This window comes from Melospiza melodia, chromosome 13, assembly GCF_035770615.1.
Source record: "Melospiza melodia melodia isolate bMelMel2 chromosome 13, bMelMel2.pri, whole genome shotgun sequence".
Lineage (NCBI taxonomy): Eukaryota > Metazoa > Chordata > Aves > Passeriformes > Passerellidae > Melospiza > Melospiza melodia.
In genome coordinates, this window is record NC_086206.1 from 12,635,457 (window position 1) to 12,646,262 (window position 10,806).

Sequence of the window (10,806 nt, forward strand, 5' to 3'; positions counted from 1 at the left end):
GGCAGTGGTTACAGGCAAATGTGGAATTCTCTGTGCTACCTGCCTCGGACTGAACATCAAATTAAATGGCTTTACTTTGATAGCTGACACTGTAGTAAATAACCTCAAAGTCCAACTAATTAAAACAAAATTGAAACAGTGGCCATTTCTTTTAGAAAGGGTTTCAATGCTTCAATAGCAGGGCTAATCAACATCTTAATTAACAGTCATATAAAATGAAATAGCCCATTTGAGTTGCTTTAAAATAGACAACTTATTTATGCAAAGACTAGTGGCATATTAATTGCTAACACTAAGAAAAAATACGCCTTTGAGCTTTACAGCTTCCTTTGCAGCCAAGTATTTGAGAACTAAATTGTGGAAAAAGCATATTACAGTAGTTAATTTTATGACAGACATGAACCAGAAGCAGAAGTGGATATGGGAAAGTTTTGTAGCGTGTTTCAGCTTTCTAGTTGTTTCTTTTATTCCAAATGAGATTAATTAATCAAAGTAGCTTGGTAATATCCCTGTTCTATTTTAAGTTGAATATCCCAGGTTTAGTCCTGAGAGACACTGACCGACCTGGCTGTGATTCAATGGAACAGTTAACTCCAAGCACAGGCATCTCCCCTCTGAAGCTGGCCAGCTCAGGAGCCTTTGGCCGAGGGGAGCTCAGGACCCTGCAGGAGTGACCCTTCTCCTCCCTGATCCTGCAGCGTGCACAGGCACTCCACACTGACCCAGGCTAACAATCAAAGGGCCACTCGTTTGAGTAAGCATTTCCAGGATCAGGTCCCAAATGACTCATCTCCAATTAGTCTATGCCAGGTTGTGTCTTTAAATAGCTTTCATTTACTAATGTGTGTGAGGGAGGAGCAGCAGAGAGGAATTACATTTCCTTTCCTAATTACTCTACTTTTGTTGACATCTTGGAATAAGTTTTTACTTTCAGAGGAGAAGAGTTGATTTACACTACAGAAAGAGCACAGCAAGCATGAGAAAATTATTTGCCCTTCCTCCTGCCAGGCATCCATTTCCTTTTCACTGTTGCTAACAATGCGCTAACTATTTATGCATTTGTCAAAGGATCCCAACATAAGAAAACTATATTTAAATCACTTCACTACAAAGTGAAAACACAAGGTAATGATTCAGACTCTATTTAAGTAATGATAATATTTGTACAGACTGCCTGGCGAGCATGCTAGTAGGTGGCAGGAGCTCAGTACAGTCCTAAAGGGTCAGCACAAGAAAATTGAAATACCATTTAATTTTCTTCTTTAAAAAATAGATTTTCATTTCAGACCTGGAAATGTGCACCATAATGTCTCATTTCCCTGATTAAAGCCTGATTTCACTGCATTTTTCAATGAAGCTGAAAATGAGGCAGGTCTGTTAGCAGGAGATTCATTGGACCTTGCAAGTGCCCAAGACAAAATTTTATTTCTCTACATCAATGAGTTACTTTGCTTATTTTGCAGGTTTTGCTCACTCAATCACCATCTAGAACTAATGGGAACCCAGACTGCCCTGCCCTGCCCAGCCCAGCCCAGCCTTTAAGGACAGGAGGATGTGGGAAACAAACAGGGACTCTCCACACTGGGAGTGTGTTGAGACTGAAGTGCACTGACAAGGTAAAAAGGCAATGCTGTACCTGCCCCACAAAGGACATCAACCCTTTGCTGTCAGTCTGGCTCTTCTCACAAGCTATGGATAAATAAATAATCTCATACTCAAAACTTAGAAATCAAATCTGGAGCCCAAACATTGCCACAATTTATCAAAAGCCTAGTCATATAACAAGCAAAGGCACTGCAGAAAATTGTACTTTTCACTGAATTCTTAAACACAAGAACAAATGGGAAAAAGCACTGATACTCATTTTAGCTACTAAAAAAACCCCATTTTGTTTTAAGGACAGATTTGCAAACTGTTTCAGAAGGCCCCTACACTTCTGTTTTCAAACTCGGTAGCTAAAAAGAGTCTGCAGTGTCTGTTGTACACTCAGGTTGTCTAAAAGTCTGACCCTCTAAAATCCAGATGTTTTGCAGCAGATGACTACTGTAGATAAAAATACACATCTACCAAACTTGATAGCTTCCTAGGATTTGCAGAGTTAAAGGTGCAATCAATTTTCTATTTATTCACCCATACTATACACATATATTTGACCACTTTGCAAATTATAAGTGCCACACATAATTTTATCACAAAATTCAAAATAATTACCAATTCAGTCAGGGAGGAGACGCAAGCTGCTAAAATGGTTACATGCTTTCCTCTGTTCTGCCCAGCTTGGCATGCCCTTGCACATTGCATGATATAGTAAAAATAATCCTGACAGAGTATGACTCCACTCAGGCCATGGAATATTGCAATTTATATGTACTGGGCTCTGTAGAACTGAAATGTCAAGTGCTGAAGATCTCACTTTGAAACACAGTGCCTGGTAGCTATGAGAGATGGGAAATGAGATTTAAGTACGTATAAGTACATGAGATTTCCAAGTACCTATAATGTGAGAAGTTGGCTGTCTTGCTAAGAAAACACAGAAGTCCTTGAATCACTGGGGATGGATAATGGCAACATGATAAATTGTGTCCATATTGGAGGGTACAGGGAGAATCTCAAAAAAATTCAGAAATCATCTCACCAAAAACTGTAAAACCGACAAAACAAGCAGATTACTGAGGAAAATCACTCAACCACATGGACATACCTAAATGACAACACTAAAAACACTGGCAGAGAACTACTTTGATAGCTTATTTGTATCCTCTGTTCCCTTTCTTTTTTTCTGTTTTTTTGGTTGCAAATATTTAGTTACATTTTTTCCATGTTCCTTGTGACCTTTGATTTTCCTTCCCAACTTCCATAAGGTACAAGGCACCCAAGACACTGAAACTGTTCAGCTAAATAATAGCAAGAGGTAACGCTGGTGGGCAAGAAATGTAATAGAAATCAGAATAACTTTATTAGCTCCAAATCTGAGCTCGAGAATGAATTCATATTTTTCTTTTCTTGGTATAAACACTCAAAGCCTTAAGTATCTTATGGGGTTTAAACAATAACTGGAAGACTATGAACTAGCAGCAATTCTATTAAAGCTTTGCCCTAAAGGAAAATTAAGACTTATTCTCTTCCTTTTCTAGGGAAATAGAGCACTTCAATACTATGTGTGCTTTTCATTTAATGCATATGTCAATATGCTTTAAAAACATTATTTCTAGCATCCAAAGCTCTGCCCAGGCAAGAGTATTCTGATTAGGTACATACCTGGCTTATATGAAAGCTTTTAACCCTGGTCCATACCTAGGTGCTGGTAGGAAAATTACATTCACCTGACCAAAGAGGCAGCAGATGAAACATATGGATGATTCAAAACATTGTTCATTTTCCAGCGAATCAAATGCTACATGACCTAATGCAATGGTCTGCCATAAACAACCCAACATGAAAGAAGTGGTGAGTAAAGAAGCAGTTTTCCTGTTCTCTTGGGAAAAAAAGACACATATATCAAAATCAAAAAATGCTAAAAATATCTTATTGAGGCAAGTACCGACTCTTTGATGGAATACTAATTCCTTCAACTTAGTTTAGTTTCCTCTGAGCATTTTGTAGTTAACAGTACAATGCTAGTCACATCATGTGAAAACTCATCCTGTTTCAGAAAAATTACACAAGGATTTTACATTACCATTTGTTTTTACCTGCAGTAAATCAACACAGTGATATAAACACAAAAGACAAAAAGAGGTTCCTACCCTCCAACACAATGCTTTTTCTTAGCTCAATCCAGCTATGACATGAAACCATTGTGCACTGTATTTCTAAATTTTGAAATGCGAATTTCCTCAAACCTATGAGTCAGGGGAAGAGAGTTGCAGGAGAGGTTTTCCTCAAGAACAGGTTCCCAGGTAAGTGCTTGTACAGGCTGCTGGGGAGTGTAGTTGCAGTCGCAGGCTTTGAACTCCTGCAGAACATTTCATATCTCATGTCTCCTTTGGATGCAATTTCATTAACTTCAGAACAAAGCTGTAGAAATCTAGCTAATCTCACAATACTAACAGGGCCTTTGTTTTGATTGCTGATTTAAAGATATTGTATCTGATCCCAATTCGAATGAGGAAATCTTTTCTAAGCGATCCTCTGCTGTGCATGGCAATCCAAGGCAAGGTGGGACCCTTCCCAGCTTTGACGGCGCTGAGATCCTCCCAGCGCTTTCCACCTTACACAAACCAAACAAATTAGCTTCCAAGGAGTGGAATGCTTTCCAAGGCCTATTTTCTGTCGTGCTCGTTAGCTGAAAGCTCATCAGTTTGAAGGGGCTTCCTCTGTAAGTGAGGAGCAGCCCGCAGCCTGTCCCACCGCGGGCATGTGCCACTTGTCTCCAACAACCCACTCAATGTCTAACTTGGGCTTAGTTCAAGCTCTGCACCCTTCAGCTTTGTTCACTTCGAACCAATTCTTGTATTTAATGGCCAAAGCAAAGATCTCAAACTTTATTTACCATGTAACCTGTCACTGTGATAAAAAAACCTAAAGCCTTTTTCAACTTTCAAGGAAGAGACAAGACTTGTTTAGTTTTCCCTGGCAGTTACTTCTGCTTTGCAAACCCCATTCAAATGCAGACAGTTACTTTTGAACAGTGAGAGAAGGTGTTAAATTGAGATTATGGTAAACAGCAGATTTCTTTAGTTGGTGAAGAAATTATTTCATGAAGACACAAGAGAATTAAGCAGAGTTTCATGTCACTTACTGTATGTGCTGATCAGAGAGTGAATGATGAGTTTCTTGCTGTGGACAGCTGCTCTGTGGAATACTGTGCAGACTTCAGGTGGAAGAAAAAGAAATTCATGCTTTAAAATGGAAAAAAACCCGCAAACAACTTCTTAGCCCTTTTGTGCGAAAAATAAACAGATCTTTCTTGCCAGATTTATTATTCTATTTACATGTTGCCTGAATGTGTCTAAGAATATTTTGAAATTTTTTTTCTTCTGTGTCTCATTTCACTATTACTGTGACAGCTTGCTTCTGTCAAAGAGAAAAGACTCTTTCTCTTTATTATATTCACCAATGCTGAGATCTAGGACTTTTTTAGTCTGAAGGGAATGCCACTTTCGTTGATGAGATCTACATAATTTTAGCTATGTTGGATACCAAGTTATGAGTAGGCAGAAGAGATGTTAAACATTACTACTATACTGTGAAAGATGGAGCAAGCAGGTGTTCCCCACAAATTAGGCTTTATTTTGTAATTCTAACTAGATAGCAGTTAGGGCTTCTTTATGTTAGCTGATAGGTATACTTAATAGACAAAAAGGTAAATGCTATCGATCAGATTCTCCCTGTACACCTAAAAATTGTTAAAAGGGCCAAACTTTTATCAAAACAGCTGACATTCTAATGGGGCACCACCTCCTGCTGAGCTGGGACCAAGTTTGTGTCACGTAGGCAACATCCAACTTGAAGGAAGAGGAGCACATGGCCTCCAAATGATGCCTGGAGACTAACGAGAAACAGACTGAAACCTTCCCTTCAACCATAAATGCAAAGCTGTCCATTTTTCTTCTCTCCCTAGCAGGGGATGAATGGCCAGTGCTCTGCTGCCATTGACTCCCTCTGTTGGCTGTATCCATGTCCTCGGGCTCCTGGCTTTCAGATGGCATGCACATATGCTATTCAGAGCAGCACAGACTGTCATCTCCTTATCTAGTGTGTTATGTGACTAGTGAAGTGCCACATGGTTGAACACCAGGAAACATATTGCCTGCTTTCACTATCAATGACCTAGAGGGAAGAATATGCGAGAGAGGAAATTTGCGGTGTGATAAACTGGGGCTGGGACTGGGAAGCAGGTCTAAACAATGGAAGAGCTTGACAAAAAAAAAGTGACTACTAACTTCAAAGATGAAATGCTTGGCCTGAACAAAATGGGGTGCAGCTTATTTAGCAGTAACAATACATTGGATAGGGCTAGTGCAGTGATGCAATCAGAAAGCAGAATATGAACTTTTCACTGGAAGTGAAGGTCTTTCAATTGCCAAAATCTCTTAGCAAAGCCTGTGATTTCTCCTTTACTTTCTGCATTATTATGCAGATGATCAAATTTCTAACAATGAAGTTCAAGCTAGTTTCCATTCCTAGGCATGCAAGACATTTGTGGAGAGCTAAATCCTGCAGGACTCTGTGTCCCCATTACTACTCAAGATGGCTATTCAGCAAATGATTTCAGCTTCAATTTCACGAGGTAGGAAACAGCTTTGGGCACACACCACCTGCTTTCAGGTATAGGTGCAAGGCAAAATCACAAAGGGAAAAAAATAACTTCTGTGCCCTAAATTACTAATTTAAATACACCCATTGCATCAGGGCTAAGAACCCCCACTGCAGTGACATTGCAAAACATAATAAGTTAATACAAATAATATTAATATTGAGATCTAAATTAATGTTATATTAGAACACTTTCATCTCTATTTTGCATGCAGCCATTTACCTTAAGGAGTAAATTCCACTGGAAAACATGCATAGAGGATATTCCAACCCCAAATTATCCAGACTAAGCTCACTGGTTTTACTGTGGAAAATGGAACAAGTTAGGGACTTGAAAAGAATTTAGGTTAAAATAGCAGAATATGAGCCTTCATCTGTAGAAAGGCTTTTTTACCTATATAATAAACGGTACTAGCAGAACATCAGATTCAAATGCTGAAGCTTTCTATTAGCCCCTGTTAAGTAGCTATTGAGTGGACACACTACTATATAGCTATGTCCTCAAAACAATTTGATGGCCTTCATCTAAAACTTATCTTACCAGAAGATAAGATTCATGTATCATGCATTTAGGATTTTTTTCATTCTCTTTTAGTTCTTAATTTGGAGTCAAATTAGCCCATATTCAAAACTAATTACTATCTGATACTGAACTGGATTTAAACCAGTTTCAGCACCATTCTGAATTGTGGCCACTGCTTTTAAGAAGTCATGTTTAAGATAATTCAGATTTATTAAAAACAAGTCCATTTTCATTATTTTCCTTGCTATTGAAATTCCTTTATGAAATACAAAATATTTGTGCTCCAATTATTTTTTTATACTGAAAAAAGAAGTAAAGGTGATTTTAAACAAAGGAAGATAAGCATCTTCCTTTGCCAGTGATGTGGTTTCATTTTTCCCAAAGTACCTTTCTTCATCTTTGTTAAAATGGTGTCTTCTAGGCATGCATTGTAGCATATTAACAAAAAAAAATTTGAGGTTGAGGCTGATTAAAACTGAAAGTAAGACTCGATCTGACATGTTATTTTGATTGGGTTTTCAAAGTTCAGATAGTTCTAGTTCTAATTTATGTTATGTGTGGTATATATCTTCTTGGTTGAACAATTACAATATTCTAAACAATTATATTGCTATGATACACATAATGTGTGGCTCCTGAGCATAAAGTTCTTTAATGATGGCAGACTGTAAAGTGGTACAGTTCACTTTTAAAAGGTCATGCATCTTTTTTCAGTAGATTAACATTTTATCTTTTAATGGTGTTAAGAAAAGGTCAAAGATTCTAACAGATGGAATATGGAAAGCTTCTATTGGAGAAGATCAATGTGTTAAGCATCAATCTAACATTTAATGATGGTTGTTCTTGTTTTATTTTAAATTATCACTGTATTGACTGTTTGAATGCTAAAATTACGTTTTCATATTTAAAAGAAACAGACCATTACCATCTGACACAGATATCTATGTTTGTGTTGTATTTTCAAGAATACTTCTTCATTGTACAAAACAAGAAAAGTTCCTTAAATAATTAGCTTACCCCTAGGTTAATGGCCTGTCACTTTGACATCCAAATAAAAGCAGCAGAATGATCCCAACAGCAACATGGAAGATAATTTTGTATTGCATTGACTGGGTAAGCTTGCAACAATTTAAATGGATATATGCTCTCAAGTCAAGTCTCTTGTGTAACATGATGTTGAACTTTTAATGTAGGTGACATAAAATTATGATGATATTTTTCAAGGACATATTTAGGTACTGGATCTTTTCAAGAATATTTTATTATTATTATGTTCTATTATTCTATTATCCAGATTTTAAAGAACAAAATCTAAGCACTTCTGTTGCCCCAATAACTTCAGACCTCAAGGGAAGAAAGTGCTGTGTCTTTTCAGGAGACTAAGCTCTTCTGAGCTGTACATGTCTCTGTCTACTTTTATAAAATAACTGGTATGACAAAGTAACATGATTGGTTTTCTGTGTGATAAAGTAAATACAAACATAAAAAATAACAGTAGGGGGTCAAGCTGCTTTGTAGAAAGTTATCAGACAGCTCCTAAAGACTGTCAAGCTTATGTGTCTGTAGTGTATATGGGCATTTCTCAAATACACTCGTATTTCCAGTTCCTATTATCCCCTTGAGCCAGGCCTGCTCACAACAAAAGGGTTTCCAGGAGAAGGTAAAACTCTCGTGGAATTAGGGATTCTCCTCAGGGTCTTTGGTTGTAACTCCTATTAACCACCAGGAAGTGAATTTGCACTCGAGTCTCCATCTTGGCTTATGAGTTCCCACATTTCAGGAGCAAGTACAGCCTGCAGATGTGGCTGCAATTGCTGCACAGCAGAACAAAATGGTGAGTCTTGCTGGCAGTATTCTTCCTTCTTATGGAAATGCATAACAAGATTTTGATAAACTACTGATTGAGCTAAACCAGACTCAAGAGCTTACAAGAATAGCTGTATTTTCAGAAAAAATTACTAAGCAATATGAACTGAATATAGTTAAGCGCAATCCATCCACACACACAAATCAATAAAATATTTGTTGCTCAGGCTACAATACCTAAAGGGTTATTTAAAAGACAAGTTCAAAGAATAACTGATATTTTGTATTTTGGCCTCATGTTAGATACAAGCCTTAAAACTTTCAGTTTCTATTCTAAGACAAGTCAAGGGCATTTCCCCCCCACCCCACCCCTTCCCAAGGATTTTTTGTAAATCTTATCCTGCATAGATTTAGTCAGCTTCTAAGTGCTGGGACGTAGGAGGTAAGTTGCCCTTTACTCATATATAAGTTTCATGTAGTTGCCTCTTATTAATCTTTTTCTCTCTATCACAATGAGGTTTTGTTTAATTTATAATTATTTACCTTAGAATTGAATAGAATATACCAAAGGTTGTAAGTGTTTATCAGCTTCACCATTAGTTAAGATCATACTCTCTTAAAGAAGAACTTAGTTCCAGTTCCCAGGGGAAGAACAGATATAAACTGAGGCCAATACAATTTAACTTTTTGGACTACCTGGGCAGAAAATTCCAAAGCTGCCAAGAGAAGCAGCTCCTTCTTTTTCCAGTGCTAAGACATTTCAGCAGAGGGGCCAGTGTTTATTTCGAATACAGCATGGCTTGTTGATAGCCACTGTCTTTTCATTAAGATAATCTTTAAAAATTCAGTAACTGTAACTTCTATTTAAACTTTTACTGCCTCAAAGAAATAGAGCAAGGTATTGGACTAATTAGGCAAGCTGCCATATTCCCACTGATTTCTGTTCTACTGGATTTAAAATATAGCCCCACAACCTGCTCTGAAAAGGTGACAATTTCACAGCAAAAGACTGCAAAAGAGACCAGCAGACATTGCTGGCAATTTGATCATCCAGTAGCCATTAGGCATTTAAGATAATGGCTTAAAATTCTCTTTTAAATAGCTGAAATTTTCAAGAAAATCTTCTTGCTCCTTTGCTTGCTCTAACCACTTCCTTTTTTGATGGAACACAAGTCCAAGTCATTTTCACACAAGCTTCAGAGTCACTTTGAAACAGAGAGACAACTTCTCTCCCTGGTTTAGACAAGCTAAAGCAATAAAGCCAGACACTGTGAACGTGCTAAAACCAACACTCAGCATTATGAACTCAGTAATTCCTTATGAACTCCCTCACAGCTTCACATACTGACTGTGTGAAACAGCCAAAGGAGGAAGCCCTCACCAACCCTGAGCATGGCTCAGTGGGGACAGACCAGAGTCACTGAAGGGCAGTTCTGTGTGTTAACAGACCACAACACTGAGGGAAAATAAGCTCCAAAAGCATGATAGCTAGCTGGGTAATACAAAGAATTGACACTCTGCTTTATTCTAAAAGAAGTGGTAAATAATAAAAAAAGCAGAAATATTTTCCCGCTACATCTGAATAGTAAGAGATTATGTTAATCCAAGAGAAAAGTTTACAAACCCAGAATGACACAAAATAATCTACTGCAGCCACAAACTCTGCGGGTCAGTACATGCAAAATATGGTATGGAAGAGTATAAAGTAATGATCTACTCTGTTTCAAATTACAGTTTTATTATGGTTTTTTGTCTGTGGTGTTTCCACATTCTTTACCATCTGAGAGACCAAAATGTTTCCTTTCCATGGCTACTCACCAGCAGTAGAGGCCAAATTATACTCCTGCAAACAGCTCTGGGATGCAGTTGTTCTCCCTGAATTTGCAAGGACTAAGCACACGGAATCCTGGAAAGGAGTAAAAATGGATACACATTAAATTGACCCTAACCTGCTTTCTCTCCTCTGCCTTTGCTCTGCAGAGCTGGCAACACCAGAAGCAGTAAATACTTATGTTCTGTCACTTGAGTCAGCACATATAATTCTTCATACACGTAGGAACTAGCTCTGCTGCAGAAGAAAATACCATTTTTACAATAACTTTTCACAGTGGAGCTGTGCCTTAAATCAAACAAGCAAGTACTGAGTCAGCTCAGTGGCAGAGCAACAACAATTTGATCTGCTACGTGGCAAGCTTTGGTTTGGAGATCCTAAACAATTC

General features: G+C 37.9%; 1 long non-coding RNA gene across 1 annotated transcript; it reads right to left on the minus strand.

Moving 5' to 3' along the window:
- Positions 1-4,744: 4,744 nt before the first annotated feature.
- LOC134424095 (uncharacterized) lies at positions 4,745-10,494 on the minus strand. Its single transcript, XR_010029337.1, has 3 exons — positions 10,406-10,494; positions 6,482-6,562; positions 4,745-4,813 (listed from the first exon to the last, which is right to left on the minus strand). It is a non-coding gene; the product is annotated as an uncharacterized LOC134424095 (long non-coding RNA).
- Positions 10,495-10,806: the final 312 nt, after the last annotated feature.